Genomic DNA, 22,489 nt, shown 5'->3' with positions numbered 1-22,489 from the left:
TACATATGTGTGCTCCCAACATTTCTATCAAATTACATATTGCATTGCTACATTGGAAAAGACCCTGATGCTGGGAAAGACTGAAGGCAGGAGAAGGGGACAACAGAGGATGAGATGGTTGGATGGCATCACTGACTCAACAGACATGAGTTTGACCAAGCTCTGGGACTTAGTGATGGACAGGGAGGCCTGGCTTGCTGCAGTCCATGGGTTTGCAAAGAGTCGGAAATGACTGAATGACTGAGCTGACTGACCTAAGACAGGTAAAATATTTGATTGCATAGGCAGGTACGAATTCAGTTAGAAGTGTTTTCAAGTCTTTCTTTTGAGGTGGTTACCTAAACGACTGATGATAAAGCTGAAGCTCCAATACTTTGGCCACCTGATATGAAGAGCTGACTCATTGGAAAAGACTCTGATGCTGGGAGAGATTGAGGGCAGAATTTGAGCAAACTCCAGTACACAGTGGAGGACAGAGCAGCCTGGCGTGCTGCAGTCCATGGGGTCCCAAAGAGTTGGACCTGACCTAGTGACTGAACAACAAATTAATTCATGAAGACATGAGAAAACATTTTGTTCTTTCAGTTGTACATTACAACCTGCTTATATGACTTTTCCACCCAGAACTGTATGTTTATGGAAGTCAAGGAGCATTTTTTCCTTGGTATGTATATGGTGTAAAATCTCCACAGCTGATTCTGATATATAACCTGATTGAAGATCACTGTGCTAGGTGTATATCCCAATCATATTCCTAGGAGAAAGACAGCACATGAGTGGCGCAAGTCCAGCGGCAGAGCTCCTGTGCATTCAAGGCAGGCAGTATTAATTGATTCTGGGGCTTCTTCAGACTAGCCTCAGTCTTCATTTTCAGGAAATTAACACTTGGGCACAAAAGTTGGAACCCATTTGTCATCCCTTGTCTGAAACATTGTCAATCTTTGCAAAGGGATCATAGTCTCTAAAGACTCTTGAAAGTGAAAGTTAATCATGCAGTCATGTCGGACTCTTTTTGGTCCCGTGGATGTAGCCCCCCAGGCTCTTCTGTTCAAGGGATTCACCAGGCAGGAATACTGGAGTAGGTTGCCATTCCCTTCTCTAGGGGATCTTCCCAACCCAGGGACCTGGGTCTCCTGCATTTCCTGCATTGCAGGGGCAGTCATTGCCAACTCAGCCAACTCTATTCTCTGCTGTAAAGTAGTATCAAGTGATATCATGGTATTTCAACAAGTGTAGTTTTCAATTAATGGAAATAATTGAATTTAGTGCTTTTCTATTTTCTGGGAGTAATTCTCTTTTCATTGTCAGTAATTTAGGTTCACACCCAGAGAATACGTTGTGGGTCAAATTTGGTAATATTTGGTAAGATTTTCCTTTTAGTCTCACTGCCTAAAGAAAAGAATGTAGCCTAGGAGTAAGCACGCAGTCTGTATTCATGGTGTCTCAATCCAAGCTGTGGCTCTCTTCCACTTATTCTGCGATCTTAGGAAGATAGCAGACCTTCATTGCCTTGACTTACCAATTAGCAAACAGATATATAAGAGCTGTGAGAAATAACTGCATGAGAAGCAATTAATATTCTACCAGTGGACAGGAGATCCTCAACAGTTGTGGATTATTATTATTAGTCATAGAATTTAGAACCACTATTTTCTATCACCTTTCCTAAGGAATTTTTTTTGATAGTAGAATTTTCAGAAATTTCTTATTTGTTTTAAATGTAGTCTTGTAAGCTCTTTGGGAATTATTTATCACTGTTTAATATATATATCTATAGCTACATCTATAAAAAGATGAATATTACTTGCTTTCAAAATCTAGAATATCTGTAGATGAATCATCATCTGTCTTTTATCTATTTACTCATCCATCCATCCATTCATCCATTTTTTCAATAAATATTTGACAAGTGCCTTCCACAGGCGCTGCACTGACAAAACAAAGATAAAGAAGGCATATTATCTGTCTTTAATGATCTCTCCCATTCTCTGATGGGAGAGACAGATAGACAGGCAATTATAATCCTGACTTTTAAGTACTATGAAATGACCATGCTTGGGGTGATATAAAAAGGGCACAGAGGATGAGTTTCAATGCCTTGAAGGTCAGGGAAGGCATTTAGTTTTCCTAGTAATGATCAGTTTATTTTAAAGGAATCGTTTTTCAGTTGACCTTAGCCAAAAATTACCTTAGATAAATGAGTTCATAGCCTTATAGAAAACACTTAGGGCAAACCGTGCTTCATTCAAAGCTGGAAGAAAGAGACTTCTTTTTTAATCTCATGGCTATTTCACTTTAGGGAGCAGAACACACTGATTATGGCTATTTTGCTGCCTTTCAGTCCTGTTTTCCAAAAGGGTGTTGGTGTATTTTATATAGCCGAGTTGAATAAATTCCAGTACTTACCACTGTAATTTACTGCATGTGAGGCTGACTTGTCCCCTCGATCACAAAATAAATTCACTAGGGAAAGTTTTCATCCCACTTTTATATTTCAGAAATAAATCATTCTTTCTGCACAAAACACATACAAAGGTGTAAATTTATGCATTAATAATTAAGTCTTATAAATCCTAGATTATTTTATAGTATGGCCATAGGAACTTTTTTTCCCCAGATCTTTTATTTCTATCTAGTGAAATAGGACACTGATTACATAGAATCTTCATAGTTTTGAAGTTGGAAGACTGCATGTTTTTATTATGTCGAGTTTGCTTGCTAATGTGAAATGTTTAGATGCCTGTGCTCTGACTTTTCAATGTCCCTGGAAAGAAGAAATCATATTGTCTTATCACTGGGAATTTACGGGGTACTCAATGTATCAGTGAGTCAGTAACCAATCCAGTTTAACTGAAAGAAAGAAAGAATGAAAAGACTGCAAAAGCCCTGAAAATCATTACTCCTGGCGCATTCAAACATGGCATTAAATTTAGGAGATAGGACATTGCCATGGGCACAAATACATGCCAGCTGCATAGGTTAATGGTGATAAGGCTTGCCAGCTTCACTCTTGATGGTTCTTTTTAACCCCCTTGAAGAAATGTTTTTGAACTATTTCAAATAATGAAGAACTAAGCAATACATTCATTCTTTATTTATGAACCAGAAACCAATCAGCTTTGGAAAGGTAGTCATTAAAACACACAAACATGGCTGTTTGGGTAGAAGAAGCCATAAGGAAGAATGGAAATCCCTTCATTATTTTTGAAGACTATCAATAAAGTTTCCAAAAGAAAGCCTTTCCTGACTCTTTCATGAGTGTAATTCAGTCTTGATGAAGTAAAAAGTGAAAGCAGAAGGCTAAGTGCTCCATCTAGAGTACAAAGGAACCAAGCTTAAAAAACTGGAAGGGATCGTTTAGAGAAAGGATTTTTCAGAAATATCTTTCATAGAAGAAACTGATGGGACAATGAAAAACTATTTCTATTGCTTGTAAACTTAAAAACTGCTTTTTGTTCATTGAATTAGAATTCATTTAGAGTTCTAGAATTAGAATCAGTTAGAATTCTCAGAATTTGCTTGCTGTCTTAGGAACTTCTTAGAAATTGTTTGCAAACTTGTTCTGTTTCTCAAATTAATCAGTCCAATCACATAGAGCATTTCAATAATCTAGCCAACTCCCTGAATGCATTAAAAAGTTGTGCAGGTCACCTAAAATATTGAAAAGTAAATATGGCATCAGCTTTTTAATTATTGTTTAACACAATATGTTTAAAATCATCTTCCATTATTAATGCAGCATTGGCTGAGTTTCAAATACTGAATATCATAGCATCTCCCATATTTGTCCCCCAGAAGACCATACTCATAAAATGTTTTATTTTGTTAATATTAATATCCATTTTTTCTTTTTTCCCTGGGCAATAATTAGAGATTTATCACTTACCACCAGGCTCATAAAATCAAGCTTCAGGTCCTTTCACTCTTTTGGAGTGTCATTTCTCATTGAAAGGCCATAGACAGAGAATCTTACCAAGTGGCAAAGTGGTAAACAATCTGCTGACAGTGCAGGAGATTCAGGAAACGCTGGTTGGATCCCTGGATCAGAAAGATTCCCCAGAGGTAGAAATGGCAACCCACTCCAATATTCTTGCTGGGAAAATCCTATGAACAGAGGAGCTTAGTGAGCTACAGTCCATGGAGTTGCAAAGAGTTGGACACAACTGAGTGACTGAGCATGCATGCATATTAAATAAAAATAGAATTGAGGATACATTTCCATTGGCTTTAGTGAGATCTACTTAGTAGTTTCACAATCTTTTTGTTTGTATAATAATTGAGCTAATATTAGTCAGGCTGATATAGGAATAAATTGCAGTAATATTCCTATTCACCAATATGATGATAACTCTGCAGCAGAAACATTTGGATAATAGAGGAGAATAGCGGATGCAGAAGTCTGTCCCTGGCAAATTCTTCCAAATTGTACAGCTCACAAATATGATTAGGGATTGTTATATTTATCACAGGTTGTCTCAAATTTGAAAGTAATCATGGAAATTTACACTGACCTTACCAAACAAATTTCAAACTGAAAGAGACGTTTTAAAATTACCACCATAAATAAATGTCCATTGAGGAAAAACTGTTACTTGTCAAAAAAGCATTGTTGTATAAAGAAGTAATCATAGAACATGTAACCCCCAAAATGTAAGAAATAAAAATACTCTAGAGTTGTATTAGGTTATTCATTAATAAAATATTTTGTTTTAAAATATTTTTTGGTATTATTTCTTTTAAAATTTTATTTCTTTTTATTTTTTGTTTTTTAATTTAATTTAATTTTTTTCTTATGTGAACAGCTTTATTTCTTAACTTTTGAAATTTTATATTTTTTGTGATTTTTGTCTCACCCTAAATATTATTTACTTTGTATCTAATTTTGCATTCTCTTTCTTTCTAAATTAAATGTTAACACTTTACTTTAGAAAAAAAACTAAACAATGAAAAGCAAAATTTTAAAATTTGAGATTGTCTCAATTGCTTCAGCAGATCAAGAGCAAGTAAATTTACCCTTGTATTGCCTGTTTACTTGATATTCATTTTCCATTATATTTTCATGAAGCTCCTTAAAACTACTATTCTTCACTCATAGATGCAGAGAACAAATAAGAGGGAAGAGGAATAGGGAGGGGCAAATAGGGAGAGGGGTTTAAGAGTTACAAATTTTTTTTAATGTATTTATTTTTAATTGGAGGATAACGGCTTTACAATATTGTGTTGATTTCTGCTATTACAAATTCTTATGTATAAAATAAGCTACAAGGATACATTGTATAGCAGGGAATTTTATGATTATAAATGGAGTATAACCTTTAAAAATTGTGAATCACTATATTTTACACCTGCAACTTGTATAATATTGTGCATTAACTATACTTAAAAAAAAAATATTGCTCTTTAGGGCTTCCCAGGTGGTGCTAGTGGCAAAGAATCTGTCTGCCAATGCAGGAGGACATAAGGGATGTGAGTTCAATCCCTGGGTCAGGAAGATCCCTTGGAAAAGGGCATGGCAATCCACTCCAGTATTCTTGCCTGGACAATCACATGGACAGAGGAGCCTGGCAGGCTACAGTCCATAGGGTCACAAAAAGTTGGATACAACTGAAGTGACGTAGCATACAGCAGCATTGCCCTTCATGGTCTTATAAGCATACAAAAACACATGCACACAGGTATCTTCTGCCTTTGTATTCATTTTCTTAAAAAGGGCACCCACACCATCTATCCCTATCAATAATTCTTATAGTATCTAGAAACTCAGTTTACAGTGAGTGGAATAGCTTATATCTTATTTTCTCTTTTTTTAAATGGACATCATCTTTAGCCATTTCATTCCTTACTGCATTTTGTGAGAAAACTAAACTTCAAGAGAAATTAATCTAGCATTTTATTAATAGATACATTATGAAAAGTTGTGGAGGCAATAGGCTTCCAAATATGTTTTCTCAAAATTTCCCCTAAAGAAATACGTAAAGAATCAGGATTTTTTTTTTTCTTTCTAAAATTGATTCAGGATTTGAGGAAGACTCCTTCAGGAAGGACTGAAGTATTTCTGATAACCAGAGATTTTTTTCTGAAAAGAGTTTTATGCTAAAAGCAAAAAACATTCTTAAACTTTGAGTCTCTGCTGACCTGAATCATTATAAGTTGGTCAGTTGGTCTAGAGTAGGCTGGACTTCTGAAATTTGACTGCTGGTTTCTATTATAAGAGGTTGCAAGGGATTTTTGAAATATATGAAGTGACATTCGGAGGACGGCAATGGTAGTGACAGAATTATCTTGTAAGAAAAAAATGGATTGGTGAATGTTGAATTTAAGAAAAAAAAAATAGTTACAGTATCTTCTACACACCAAATCCTGTATGAGCTCTGATTCCTCTCTGTGCCTACTAGCAATCAGGTTCAAGTGGAATTCTAGAAGGCATGGTAAAAGCCATGTTCCATCAACATAAATAATTAACTGGAGAAGGACATGCAATATTCATAGCAGGAAATTATTAAAGGATGGGATCTCAGAATGGGAGAAAATACCTAAAAATTGAAGAAAAATGTATCATGTAGGCTTTTATTTGTATAATTAATTAAAAATAAAAATGAAAACTTTCCCTTTTGGGCCAATGACAAATGGTGAGTATGCTAGTTAGTAGGACACTAAGACCTTATTTAATGCCTGATTTGAAACAATATGGGATTCCATGGTTCGGGTGCATTGTGATGGGAAGAGTCACATTTGGCATTTTTATTTTAAGCTCCTTCCAGTAATAAGGCAACTGTTATTTTAGGAGTCGGGAAAATTGTTCAATTTAGTGTCACAACTTGTGAATGATTTATGTTATTGGAGGTTTTCCCTTTTGTGGGAAGGGATTATGGTGATGGGTTCTAGAAAATCTATTGAATAAATAAATATTTCCAGGCAGATGCTGCTTTTCTGCCCCTAGCCAATACCAATCACAAGGCACAGAGCTTAAGGGTTACTGGTAGTGATGTGAATTAACCTCATAAAGCTTTGTCGAAGAATGTTCACAGGATGATAAACAACTGCTATTTACAAAATGCAAACATTGAAAATGGGTCAAAAGAACAACACTTTTATGATGTGATTTCTCTTGTCAGATGCGCAGTGTCTATTTCCAGGTGTTCCTATTTGTAGGACAAAAAAAAAAAAAATGTTTTTGTTTTTTATTCCTGACCTCTTAAAACCTTTTTGTAGGGGACCCTGAGAGCTTTAGTCCTTCTGAAAGCAAAAAATGGATGACTTGCCAGTCCAGAAGTCTTCTTAGGATTTCTGAGGAAATGAAAGGTGGTTATGGGAGACTGAACGAAGGCTACCAGGTGTAGCTCTTTAGAACTATTTAAACCTCTCATCTTGCCGATGAAGTGATTTCAGGGAGAGCTCTTAAAGACTGCATTGTTCAGGTGTGGCCCCGAGAACAATCAGGTACAAATTAGCTGTGTCCAATCACTCAGAAAAACCTATCATCATTGGGCTCTCTGACATTACTCTCCTTGCCCTCTTTCCTTTCTGCTCAGAAAGTGGAAAAAGACTGAGACAAAGAAAGAGAAGCTTGGGGATTTGACACCAATTTCTCAGAAAGAAAATGGAATTTTTTTTTTAGGAAAAAATACTATAGTTTAAAACCATATTTGCTATAGCTATCAGTTATTTTTTTTAAGCATTTGAAAGTGAAATCCTTTAACTCTTCTTAATACCTAGAAATTTATATATGCACTATGTTTCTTTTTTAAAACAGTGTTTCTTTATTTATATTTATATTTATTTTTTTGGCAACACCAGGAGGCATGTGGAATTTCCCTGAGCAGGGATGGAACCCTTGTCCCCTGGCTTGGCAAGTGGATTCCTATCCAATGCACCACCAGTCCCTGTGAGCTATTTCATAATCATAATGCTTTCTTTCTCTTTTGTTATTATTTGGACAAATGTTAATCACAATGAAATCTATAAATGTCAATTTAGCATGATACTTTAAAGGGAAATTATACTGTAGTGTATATTCGATCAACAACTTATGAAATAATTTGGGCATTATTGGAAACAGCAGAGGTGCAGATAGAAAGAATCGACTGTGGACACAGTCGGGAGGGAGCGGGGAGGACTAATTGAGAGAGTAGCATTGATCCACATACACTGCTGCTGCTGCTGCTGCTAATCGCTTCAGTCGTGTCTGACTCTGTGCGACCACATAGACTGCAGCCCACCAGGCTCCCCCATCCCTGGGATTCTCCAGGCAAGAATACTGGAGTGGGTCGCCATTTCCTTCTGCAACGCATGAATGTGAAAAGTGAAAGTGAAGTCGCTCAGTCGTTTCCGACTCTTAGCGACCCCATGGACTACAGCCTACCAGGCTCCTCCGTCCATGAGATTTTCCAGGCAGGAGTACTGGAATGTGTATACACATACACTGCCATGTGTAAAATAGCTAGTGGGAAGCTGCTATATAGCATAGGGAGCTCAGCTCTGTGATGACTTAGAGGAGCGGGATGGGGCTGGCGGATGGGAGACTCGAGAGAGGGGACATATGAATACATTTAGCTGATTCACTTCACTGTATGACAGAAACTAACACAACATCATAAAGTAATTATATTCCAATAAAAATTAAAATATTAAACATTAAAAAATTATTGAATATTGACAGTGCTGTTTTATACATTGGGCGTGCATTTTAGTAGGGAACCATCCCATGCATTGGAATCACCAGAGAATGAGTTGCCCAGAATAAAAATTTTGGCCAAGTTTTGCAAATATATTTCCAATATAAAAAAATTACCTCACAGCTTCAAGATAACTCTAAAACTTGAATATTATAATTTGAGAATGAAATTAAGAAAAACGTTCTGTATAATGACTAAGGTTAGACAACTATAAAAGTAATCTATCCTCACAATCTATATACAAGTACTATGGACTTTTGAAGACACCCACATTCTATTCATGGCTATCATTTATTCATGGAGTTACTCATTCATCAAATATTTATTTATTTATTATTTTTTATGACTATATTTTAAAATTTTAATTTCTTTTTTCCTTCATCTCTTCTTTATTAAAATTTTTTAATATAAAATTTATTTATTTGAATTGGAGGCTAATTACTTTACAATATTGTATTGGTTTTGCCAGAAATCAACATGAATGCACCACGGGTGTACACATGTTCCCCATCCTGAACCCCGCTCCCACCTCCCTCCCCATACCATCCCTCTGGGTCATCCCAGTGCACCAGCCCCGAGCATCTTGTATCATGCATCGAACCTGGACTTGCGATCCATTGATTATCACTCACATATGATAATATACATATTTCAGTGCCATTCTGCCAAACCATCCCACCCTCATCTTCTCCCACAGAGTCCAAAAGACTGTTCTATACATCTGTCTCTTTTGCTGTCTCTCATACAGGGTTATCGTTACCATCTTTCTAAATTCCATATATATGCATTAGTGTACTGTATTGGTGTTTTTCTTTCTGGCTTACTTCACTCTGTATAATCTGCTCCAATTTCATCCACCTCATTAGAACTGATTCAAATGTATTCTTTTTAATGGCTGAGTAATACTCCATTGTGTATATGTACCACAGCTTTCTTATCCATTCATCTGCTGATGGACATCTAGGTTGCTTCCATGTCCTGGCTATTATAAACAGTGCTGCAATGAACAATGGGGTACACGTGTCTCTTTCAATTCTGGTTTCCTTGATGTGTATGCCCAGCAGTGGGATTGCTGGGTCATAAGGCAGTTCTATTTCCAGTTTTTTAAGGAATCTCTACACTGTTCTCCATAGTGGCTGTACTAGTTTGCATTCCCAGCAACAGTGTAAGAGGGTTCCCTTTATCGCTTGTAGACTTTTGTATCACAGCCATTCTGACTGGTGTGAAGTGGTACCTCATTGTGGTTTTGATTTGTGGTTCTCTGATAATGAGTGATGTTGAGCATCTTTTCGTGTCTTTATTAGCCATCTGTATGTCTTCTTTGGAGAAATGTCTGTTTAGTTCTTTGGCCCATTTTTTGATTGGGCCATTTGTTTTTCTGGAATTGAGCTGCAGGAGTTGCTTGTATATTTTTGAGATTAATTCTTTGTCAGTTGCTTCATTTGCTATTATTTTCTCCCATTCTGAAGGCTGTCTTTTCACCTTGCTTAGAGTATCCCTTTATTGTGCAGAAGCTTTTAATTTTAATTAGGTCCTATTTGTTTATTTTTGCTTTTATTTCCAGTATTCTGGGAGGTGGGTCATAGAGGATCGTGCTGTGATTTATGTCGGAGAGTGTTTTGCCTATATTCTCCTCTAGGAGTTTTACAGTTTCTGGTCTTATATTTAGATCTTTAATCCATTTTGAGTTTATTTTTGTGTATGGTGTTAGAAAGTGTTCTAGTTTCATTCTTTTACAAGTGGTTGACCAGTTTTCCCAGCATCACTTGTTAAAGAGATTGTCTTTTCTCCATTGTATATTCTTGCCTCCTTTGTCAAAGATAAGCTGTCCATATGTGTGTGGATTTATCTCTGGGCTTTCTATTTTGTTCCATTGATCTATATTTCTGTCTTTGTGCCAGTACCATACTATCTTGATGACTGTGGATTTGTAATAGAGCCTGAAGTCAGGCAGGTTGATTCCTCCAGTTCCATTCTTCTTTCTCAAGATTGCTTTGGCTATTCAAGGTTTTTTGTATTTCCATACAAATTGTGAAATTATTTGTTCTAGCTCTGTGAAAAATATGGCTTGTAGCTTGATAGGGATTGCATTGACTCTATAGATTGCTTTGGGTAATATACTTATTTTCACTATATTGATTCTTCTGATTCATAAACACGGTATATGTCTCCATCTATTAGTGTCCTCTTTGATTTCTTTCACCAGTGTCTTATAGTTTTCTCTATATAGGTCTTTTGTTTCTTTCAGTTCAGTTCAGTTCAATTCAGTCGCTCAGTCGTGTCCGACTCTTTGTGACCCCATGAATCGCAGCACGCCAGGCCTCCCTGTCCATCACCAACTCCCGGAGTTCACTCAGACTTGTGTCCATTGAGTCAGTGATGCCATCCAGCCATCTCATCCTCTGTCGTCCCCTTCTCCTCCTGCCCCCAGTCCCTCCCAGCAACAAAGTCTTTTCCAATAAGTCAACTCTTCTCATGAGGTGGCCAAAGTACTGGAGTTTCAGCTTTAGCATCATTCCTTCCAAAGAAATCCCAGGACTGATCTCCTTCAGAATGCACTGGTTGGATCTCCTTGCAGTCCAAGGGACTCTCAAGAGTCTTCTCCAACACCACAGTTCAAATGCATCAATTCTTCGGCGCTCAGCCTTCTTCACAGTCCAACTCTCACATCCATACATGACCACTGGAAAAACCATAGCCTTGACTAGATGGACCTTAGTCGGCAAAGTAATGTCTCTGCTTTTGAATATGCTATCTAGGTTGGTCATAACTTTTCTTCCAAGGAGTAAGCGTCTTTTAATTTTATGGCTGCAATCACCATCTGCAGTGATTTTGGAGCCCAAAAAAATAAAGTCTGACACTGTTCCTACTCTTTCCCCGTCTATTTCCCATGAAATGATGGGACCGGATGCCATGATCTTCGTTTTCTGAATGTTGAGCTTTATGCCAACTTTTTCATTCTCCTCTTTCACTTTCATCAAGAGGCTTTTTAGCTCCTCTTCACTGTATTTTATTCTTTTCGTTGCAATGGTGAATGGAATTGTTTCCTTAATTTCTCTATTTTCTCATTATTAGTGTATAGGAATGCAAAGGATTTCTGTGTGTTGATTTTATATCCTGCAACTTTACTATATTCATTGATTAGCTCTAGTAACTTTCTGGTGGAGTCTTTAGGGTTTTCTATGTAGAGGATCACGTTATCTGTAAACAGTGAGAGTTTTACTCCTTTTCCAATTTAGATTCCTTTTATTTCTTTTTCTGCTCTGATTGCTGTGGCCAAAACTTCCAAAACTATGTTGAATAGTAGCGGTGAGAGTGGGCACCTTTTTCTTGTTCCTGACTTTAAGGGAAATGCTTTCAGTTTTTCACCATTGAGGTTAAAGTTTGCTGTGGGTTTGTCATACATAGCTTTTCTTATGTTGAGGAATGTTCATTCTATTCCTGCTTTCTGGAGAGTTTTTATCATAAGTGGATGTTGAATTTTGTCAAAGGCTTTATCTGCATCTATTGAGATCATCAGATGGCTTTTATTTTTCAATTTGTTAATGTGGTGTATTACATTGATTGATTTGTGGATATTGAAGAATCCTTGCATCCCTGGGATAAAGCCCACCTGGTCTTGATGTATGATCTTTTTAATGTGTTGTTAGATTCTGATTGCTAGAATTTTGTTAAGGATTTTTGCATCTATGTTCATCAGTGATATTGGCCCGTAGTTTTCTTTTTTTGTGTGTGTGGCATCTTTGTCAGGTTTTGGTATTAGGGTGATGGTGGCCTCATAGAATGAGTTTGGAAGTTTACCTTCCTCTGCAATTTTCTGGAAGAGTTTGAGTAGGATAGGTGTTAACTCTTCTCTAAATTTTTGGTAGAATTCAGCTGTGAAGCCGTCTGGACCTGGGCTTTTGTTTGCTGGAAGATTTCTGATTACAGTTTCAATTTTTGTGCTTGTGATGGGTCTGTTAAGATTTTCTATTTCTTCCTGGTTCAGTTTCGGAAAGTTGTACTTTTCTAAGAATTTGTCCATTTCATTGGGATATAATTGCTGATAGTAGTCTCTTATGATCCTTTATATTTCTGTGTTGTCTGTTGTGATCTCTCCATTTTCATTTCTAATTTTATTGATTTGATTTTTCTCCCTTTGTTTCTTGATGAGTCTGGCTAATGGTTTGTCAATTTTATTTTTCCTTTCAAAGAACCAGCTTTTTGCTTTGTTGATTTTTTGCTACAGTTTTTTTTGTTTGTTTGTTTGTTTTGTTTTGTTTCTTTTGCATTTATTTCTGCCCTAATTTTTAAGATTTATTTCCTTCTACTAACCCTGGGGTTCTTTTTCATTTCTTTCTTTTCTAGTTGCTTTAGGTGTAGAGTTAGGTTATTTATTTGACTTTTTTCTTGTTTCTTGAGGTATGCCTGTATTGCTATGAACCTTCCCCTTAGCACTGCTTTTACAGTGTCCCACAGGTTTTGGGTTGTTGTGTTTTCGTTTTCATTCATTTCTATGCATATTTGATTTCTTTTTTGATTTTTTCTGTGATTTGTTGGTTATTCAGCCTCCATATGTTGGGATTTTTAATAGTTTTTCTCCTGTAATTGAGATCTAATCTTACTGCATTGTGGTCAGAAAAGATGCCTGGAATGATTTCAATTTTGTTTGAATTTACCAAGGCTAGATTTATGGCCCAGGATGTGATCTATCCTGGAGAAAGTTCCGTGTGTACTTGAGAAAAAGGTGAAATTCATTGTTTTGGGGTGAAATGTCCTATAATAATCGATTAGGTCTAATTGGTCTATTGTATCATTTAAAGTTTGTGTTTCCTTGTTAATTTTGTTAGTTGATCTATCCATAGGTGTGAGTAGGGTATTAAAGTCTCCCACTATTATTTTGTTATTGTTAATTTCCCCTTTCATATTTGTTAACATTTGTCTTACAAATTGCAGTGCTCCTATGTTGGGGGCATATATATTTATAATTGTTATATCTTCTTCTTGGATTGATCCTGTGATCATTATGTAGTGTCCTGCTTTGTCTCTTTTCATAGCCTTTGTTTTAAAGTCTCTTTTATCTGATATGGGTATCGCTGCTCCTGCTTTCTTTTGTTCTCTATTTGCATGGGAATATCTTTTTTCCACCCCTTCACTTTCAGTCTGTATGTGTCCCTTGTTTTAAGGTGGGTCTCTTGTAGACAACATATATAGGGGTCTTGTTTTTGTATCCACTCAGCCAGTCTTTGTCTTTTGGTTGGGGCATTCAACCCATTTACATTTAAGGTAATTATTTTTTTTTAAGGTAATTATTGATAAGTATGATCTTGTTGCCATTTACTTTATTGTTTTGGGTTCGAGTTTATACACCTTTTTTGTGTTTCCTGTCTAGAGAAGATCCTTTAGCATTTGTTGGAGAGCTGGTTTGGTGGTGCTGAATTCTCTCAGCTTTTGCTTGTCTGTAAAGCTTTTGATTTCTCCTTCATATTTGAATGGGATCCTTGCTGGGTACAGTAATCTGGGATGTAGGTTATTTTCTTTCATCACTTTCAGTATGTCTTGCCATTCCCTCCTGGCCTGAAGAGTTTCTACTGAAAGATCAGCTGTTATCTTTATGGGAATCCCCTTGTGTGTTATTTGTTGTTTTTCCCTTGATGCTTTTACTATTTATTCTTTGTGCTTGATCTTTGTTGATTTGATTAGTATGTGTCTTGGGGTGTTTTGCCTTGGGTTTATCCTGTTTGGGACTCTCTGGGTTTCTTGGACTTGGGTGACTATTTCCTTCCCCATTTTAGGGAAGTTTTCAACTATAAGCTCCTCAAGTATTTTCTCATGGTCTTTGTTTTTGTCTTCTTCTTCTGGGATTCCTATGATTTGAATGTTGGGGCATTTAACATTGTCCCAGAGGTCTCTGAGATTGTCCTCATTTCTTTTAATTCATTTTTCTTTTTTCCTCTCTGATTCATTTATTTCTACCATTCTATCTTCTACCTCACTAATCCTATCTTCTGCCTCCATTATTCTACTATTTGTTCCCTCCAGAGTGTTTTTCATATCATTTATTGCATTATTCGTTATATATTGACTCTTTTCTGTTTCTTCTAGGTCCTTGTTTAACCTTTCTTGCATCTTCCCAATCCTTGTCTCCAGGCTATTTATCTGTGATTCCATTTTGTTTTCAAGATTTTGGATCATTTTCACTATCATTATTCAGAATTCTTTATCAGGTAGATTCCCTATCTCTTCCTCTTTTGTTTGGTTTGGTGGCCATTTACCCTGTTCCTTTACCTGCTGGGTATTCCTCTGCCTCTTCATCTTGTTTATATTGCCATGTTTGGGGTGGCCTTTCTGTATTCTGGCAGTTTGTGGAGTTCTCTTTATTGTGGAGTTTCCTCACTGTGGGTGGGGTTGTATGGGTGGCTTGTCAAGGGTTCCTGGTTAGGGAAGCTTGTGTCGGTGTTCTGGTGGGTGGAGCTGGATTTCTTCTCTCTGGAGTGCAATGAAGTGTCCAGTAATGAGTTATGAGATGTCAAAGGGTTTGGAGTGACTTTGGGCAGCCTGTATATTGAAGCTCAGGGCTATGTATGTTCCTGTGTTGCTGGAGAATTTGCGTGGTGTGTCTTGCTCTGGAGCTTGTTGGCCCTTGGGTGGTGCTTGGTTTCAGTGTAGGTATGGAGACGTTTGATGAGCTCCTGTCAATTAATGTTGCCTGGAGTCAGGAGTTCTCTGGTGTTCTCAGGATTTGGACTTAAGACTCCTGCTTCTGGTTTTCAGTCTTATTTTTACAGTAGCCTCAATACTTCTCCATCTATACAGCACTGTTGATAAAACATCTAGGTTAAAGATGAAAAATTTCTCCACAATGTGGGACACCCAGAGAGGTTCACAGAGTTACATGGAGAAGAGAAGAGGGAGGAGGGTGATAGAGGTGACCAGGAGGAGAAGAGGGGGAATCAAAAGAGGAGAGAGCAAGCTAGCCAGTAATCACTTCCTTATGTGCTCTCCACAGTCTGGACTGCTCCGAGATGTTCACAGAATTATACAGAGAAGAGAAGAGGGAGGAAGGAGACAGAGGTGGCCAGGAGGATAAAGGGGAGGGGAATCAAAAAGAGAGAGACAGATCCAGCCAGTAATCAGTTCCCCTAAGTGTTCTCCACAGTCTGGAACATAAAAAGAGATTCACAGAGTTGGGTAGAGAAGAGAAGAAGGAGGGAGGAGATAGAGGCAACCGGGTGTAGAAAAAGGAGAGTCCAAAGGGGGAGAGAGCAGTCAAGCCAGTAATCTCGCTCCCAAGTAAAAATGGGTACTGAAGATTGGGTTCTTAAAGGTACAAAATTGACAACAAATACCAAAAAGCAAAGATTAAAAATCTAGAGTAGAGGTTGGATTTTCAAAAATACAATATTAAAGGAAAAAAAAAAAAAAAAAACAAAGTCACAAAAATTATAAAATATATATATATATATGAAGTTTGCTTTAAAAATTAGGGCCTTTCTCTCTCTCTCTCTTTTTTTTTTTTCAAAGTAATAGTATGTTATAAAAATGAAAATTAAAGGAGTAATAGAGGACTTAAAAATAAAAAAAATTAAAAAAATTTAAAGAATGATAGTAAAAATAGTAAAAATATATCTAGGACTTTCTCTGGTGCAGTTGTGGTCAGTGTGGGGTCAGTTCATTTTTGGATAGCTCCTTGATCTGGCTTATATTTCTCAAGATCTATAGGCCCCTTTCTATGTAGTAGGTACTAACGACAGGGTTTTAATCTATTGCACCTGTCACTCCCAAGGCAGTTCCCTCTGCTTTAGCTTCTTCTGTTTGCTGGTCTCTTCAGTGTCTGATTTCTGCCCTGACACAAGGGGGGCAGTGGTGGACACTTTTTTTAGGCTCACATGTTCAGTCGTGCTGTGGGGAGGGAGGGAGACTACAAACTAATAACATTGGCATGTGCTCGCAGTGTCTCGACCACACTGGGTTTGCCTCCGCTCACGGCGTGTGTGCTTCCCCTGTCTACACTGCTTAGGCTCTAGGTTGCTCTGCCTGGAACTGTCTGAGGCCAACCCTGGGTTATATGCACTTCCCAGGTCTAAGCTGCTCAGGTTCAGGTACTTGATTAGTCCTCAGAGGTGCAGACTTGGTTGGGCCTGCGTTTTGTGCCCTTCCCAGGTCTGAGCAGCCCAGGTGACCAGGTATTTGGTGAGCGCGGTCGCTGCAACTTATCGCCTCCCCCATCCCTGCCATTCAGTTTCCTGGGTGTACAACCGGTGCACCTTCTCAGGCGGATGTTGACCGTCCAGAATCCCAAGAAGTCTTGGTTAGCAGCAAAGCCTGCTTGCAGTTTGGTAGATAATGCTTCTCTGGGGCTGCGATTGCCCCCTTCTGGCTCTGGCTGCCCTTGCCTGCCTGTCACCAGAGGGGGATGTGCTAGTCTGCAGCCGGCTACCTCTGCTCAGTCCTTTGTTCTGTGAGCAGGCCTGACAGTGAGAGTGTTTCCTGGTGTTTGGAAACTTCTCTCTTTTTTTAAGACTCCCTTCCTGGGACAGAGCTCTGTCCCTACCTCTTTTGTCTCTCTTTTTATCTTTTATATTTTTTCCTACCTCCTTTCAAAGACAATGGGCTACTTTTCTGGGTGCCTGATGTTCTCTGCTGGCATTCAGAAGTTGTTTTGTGGAATTTATTCAGCATTCAAATGTTCTTTTGATGAATTTGTCGGGGAGAAATTGGTCTCCCTGTCCTATTCCTCTGCCATCTTAGGACCGCATCTCATCAAATATTTATTAAGCCCATGGTATGTTTCAGGCATTTGGTTAGACATATTATAAAATAATGGCTGAATTTATTTAATAATATTCTAGCCTATCAGCAGTGTTTCACCCTAGTCTGCAAAAATCCTGAGTTAACCCAAGGTGGAAAGTCATGAAGTAGCTTGGAAATAGTAAGACAATGAATAAGAATTGCCAGTATATTTCCAAGACTGTTAGAAGAGTAAGGGCTTCTAACTTTCAATACAATTCAGCCAACTTAGCTGGTAAAATAAAGATAATAACCACAAGTTGACATTTGATTCTTATAAGCTGTGTGTTAAATACTTTTTGTGCATTAGTTTATTCAATCCTCAAATTAGTCTTGCAAAGTTATAATCTTCATTTTGAGTGAGGAAACTGAGACTTATTAATTTGCTCAAGATCACATAAAGAAATTCTGGAACTAGAGCTTCAATCCAAGTCATTTTGATTTCAAAACCCAGGACTTCTATACATAATAAAAAATATTTATGTGTTTATAATAGTTGATGATACTAGTCATTAATCATCTTTTAACTCTTGCTCCATGTTTCCCCAACATTCTTTTCTGATTTACTTAGAACTTTCATTAAATATTTTCCCTGCAGGAAGAGGATAGTCCACCAAAGATTTTGAATAGTTGATCCTTTTATACAGCACGTATTTAAAAAATTGTAATCATATGATTTTCTGTCAGAATAAACCTAAGGAGGCAAAAGATCTATACTCTGAAAACTATAAGACACTGATGAAGGAAATCAAAGATGACACAAACAGATGGAAAGATATACCATGTCCTTGGACTGGGAGAATCAATATTTTCAAAATGACTATACTGCCCAAGATAATATACAGATTCAGTGCAATTCTTATGAAATTATTGATGACTTGTTTTTGTTTTTGAGTCTAGAACAAAAAGTCTTAAAATTTATATAAAAACACAAAAGACTGTAAATAGCCAAAGCCATCCTGAAAAAGAAACTCTAATAATGAAGAGTTGGAGGAATCAAGCTCTCTGACTTCAGACTATACTATAAAGCTACAGTAATCAAAAGAGTATGATACTAGCACAAAGACAGATTTACAGATCAATGGATTAGGGCAGAAAGGCCAGAGATTAATCCATGCACCTATAGTCAATTAATCTACAAAAAAGTAGGCAAGAATGTACAGTGGAGAAATAGTCTCTTCAATAAGTGGTGCTGGGAAAGCTGGACAGTTACTTGTAAAAGAATGAAATTAGAGCATTCTCTAACACTATACACAAAAATAATCTCAAAATAGATTTAAGACCTAAATGTAAGACTGGATACTATAAAACTGCTAGAGAAAAGCACATGCAGAATACTCTTTGACATAAGTTACAGCAATATTTTTTGGATCTGTCTCCTAAAGCAAAGGAAACAAAAACAAACAAACAAATGGGACCTAATTAAACTTAAAAGCTTTTTCCACAGCAAAGTAAACCATAAACAAAATGAAAAGACAACCCACAGAATGGAAGAGAATAGTTGTAAATGATGCAACTGACAAAGGATTAATCTCTAAAATATGCAAACAGCTCATGCAGATCAATATCCAAAAAAAGCAAACAACCCAATTGTCAGAAAGCATTTAACAGGAGGCTTCCTGTGTGCTGTTTTGGATCTGTCAGGAATTCTCTGTTCCTTATTAATTTCTGAATATTCAGGAATTAAGAAGAGCAGCAAGCCTCTCCCAGGGGCTGAGGAATCCAGGCATTTCCTTCGTTAGTTTTTCTATACGGTAATAAGTACCCTCTTCCTTTTTATAAACCATATGGTAAAAGTGATTATTTACAACTCTCTCTCTCTCTTTAATATGGATCACCTATGTTTTGTAAGTCTGGAATTTTAATCTTTATCTTTGCTGAGAATAACTACAGTATATATGCCCACACCATGTTGATTAAAACACCTTTGCTCCATTAGAGCTTTGGTCCCTGTGTCTTTCTTTCTCTTGCTCTCTCTCCCTCTCTCTCTTTTTCAGGCTGATCCCCTGGAGTGCAGAGGCTCTCTGAGTTCCCTTTCCTTCCCAGGCTTCTAAGACCCTCTCGAGAAGCCTTCACCCCATCAAGAGGGCACCTGAGGCCTTCGTGAACAGAGCAAGCCCTGTGCGTGGGCTTTATTGGCTTTCTGTATAAACCAAGGAATATCAGCCTCTTTCTCTCTCCTTTACCTTCTTATCAGTCCACTTCAGACCACCAGGTTCTGGTCCATTAAAGGACCTCAACATCCAATCAAAAACGGACAGATGATCTAAATAGACATTTCTTCGACAAAGTCATACAGATGGCCAAAATGCACATGAAAAATGGTTAAAACTTGCTAATTATTAGAAAAATGCAAATCAAAACTGCAGTGAGGTATTACCTCACACCAATCAGAATGTCTATCATCAAAGTCTACAAACAATAAATGCTGGAGAGGCTATGGAGAAAAGGGAATGCTCCTACACTTTTTGTGGGGATGTAAATTGGTATAGCCAATATGGAGAACAGTATGGCAGTTCCTTAAAAAGCTAAAAATAGAGCTACCTTATGATCCAGCAATCTCACTCCTTGGCACATATCTGGAGGAAATCACACTTCAAAAAATATAGGCACCTCAATGTTCACTGCAGCATTATATACAATAGCCAAGACATGGAAGCAACCTAAATGTCCATCAACAGATGAATGGAACTAGAAATTGTTGTATGTATAGTGCAATATTATTCAACCATAAAAACAAGAAAATCTTGTCATTTATGACAATATGAATGGACATTGAGGACATTAGGTAACTGAGATAAGTCATACAGAGAAGAACAAGTACCATATGATCTCACTTATATGTGAAATCTAAAATAACTGAGTTCACAGAAACAGAGAGCAAATGAGTATTTACCTTGGGTGGGAGGAGAAGGTAGGAGGAGAAATGGATGAAGGTGGACAAAGTTTACAAGCTCCAGTTTTAAGCTGTAATATATAACACAGTGATACCATTAACAATACTGTATTTGTACATTTCAAAGCTATTAAGAGTGTATGTAAATCTTAAAGTTCCCACACACACAAACCACACACACAAACAAATTGTAACTATGTGAGGTGACAGATATGTTAACTAACCTTACTGTAATCATTTGCATATATACATATATCAAATCATTTCACTGTACACCTTAAACCTACATGACATTACATGTCAATTGCATCTCAATAGAGCTGGAATAAAAAGAAATGCAACAACAACAAGAAGTCATGAAGTGCATTGTGGCATTTAGGCAACAGATAATGTTCTTAAACACTGCACATCAATAAAGTTTTGCTGAAGTTAGTTCTCTATATAATGGCTGTTTAACTGATGACAGTGGCCTTATTGAAAACTCTCATTCATTAGGAAGTGTTGAATCTGAAAAAAAAGAGTAAATTTTCTTCTTGGGTACAATATGCATGAATATATGCATACACAGAGAGTTGTGTGTAAATACATCATTTTACTCACACAAGAAAAACTCAGATGCTCTGAGAGTAAACAAATCAAGGAGCTAAGTAGATTAAGTACTTTGGAAAACTGCACTATCATGTTTGGGCAACTGACTTTAAATTGCATGCAAAATTGGGATTCACTGCTTGACTATGGAAAATATAAGCCTGACAGGAAGCAAAAGAAAAAATCTAAGGAAAATCACCCACTTTGCACTATTGGTCCAAATAGAGGAGTAGGGCTTGTTCATCAGTAAACTATCATTTTCAAAAATCCTTAAACATTCTGCATGGATTTCCTAGGGCTTCATAAAAAATACCATAAACTGGGGAGCTTAAAACAACAGAAACTTGATAGCTTAAAACAAAAGAAATGTATTCTCACAGTTCTGAAGTCTGCAAGTGTGAAATTAAGGTTCGGTGGGGTTACACTCTCTCTGAAGGTCATTGGGAAGAATCCTTCACTGCCATTTTCTAGCTTTGGGTGGCTGCCAATAACCCCTAGCATTCCTTGGCTTATGGACACATCACTCTAAAATTTGTTTCTATCTTCACAGGGCCTTCTTCCTTATGTATCTGTGTGTCTCTTATGAGAACACCAGGCACAGGATGAAAACTATCCCCATCTGAATGCAGAGTTCCAAAGAATAGCAAGGAGAGATAACAAAGCCTTCCTCAGTGATCAGTGCAAAGAAATAGAGGAAGACAATAGAATGGAAAAGACTAGAGATCTCTTCTAGAAAATTAGAGATACTAAGGGAAAATTTCATGCAAAGATGGGCACAATAAAGGATAAAAATGGTATGGACCTACAGAAGCAGAATATATTAAAAAAAAAGGTGGCAAGAATACATGGAAGAGCTATATAAAAAATATCTTTTTTAAAAATTAATTAATTTATTTTTTATTTTACAAGTTCATAAAATTTTAATTTTGAAAGTACCCACTTTTAAGTGATTAAAAGGTCTTAATCACTCAGCTAGAGCTAGACATCCTGGAGTCCAAAGTCAAGTAGGCCTTAGCAAGATCAGTACAACAAAGCTAGTGGAGGTGATGGAATTCCTGCTGAACTATTTCAAGTCCTAAGAGTTGATGTTAAAGTGCTTCACTCAATTTGCTAGCAAATTTGGAAAACTCAGCAGTGGCCACAGGACTGGAAAAGGTCAGTTTCATTCCAATCCCAAAGAAAGGCAATGCCACAGAATGTTCACACTACCACACAATTTCATTCATCTCACATGCTAGAAAAGTAATTCTTAAAATTCTCCAGGCAAGGCTTCAACAGTATATGAACTGAGAACTTTCAGATGTTCAAGCTGGATTTAGAAAAGGCACAGGAACCAGAGATAAAATTGCCAACATCCGTTGAATCATCAAAAAAGCAAGAGAATGCCAGAAAAACACTGACTTCTGCTTTATTGACTATGCCAAAGGCTTTGACTGTGTGGATCACAACAAACTGTGGAAAATTCTTGAAGCAATGAGAATACCAGACCACCTTACCTGCCACCTGAGAAATCTGTATGCAGGTCAAAAAGCAACAGTTAAAACCGGACATGGAACAAAAG

This window comes from Budorcas taxicolor, chromosome 22 (genome assembly GCF_023091745.1).
Source record: "Budorcas taxicolor isolate Tak-1 chromosome 22, Takin1.1, whole genome shotgun sequence".
Lineage (NCBI taxonomy): Eukaryota > Metazoa > Chordata > Mammalia > Artiodactyla > Bovidae > Budorcas > Budorcas taxicolor.
The sequence above is the reverse complement of the archived record's forward strand: the minus strand, read 5'-3'. Positions refer to the sequence as shown.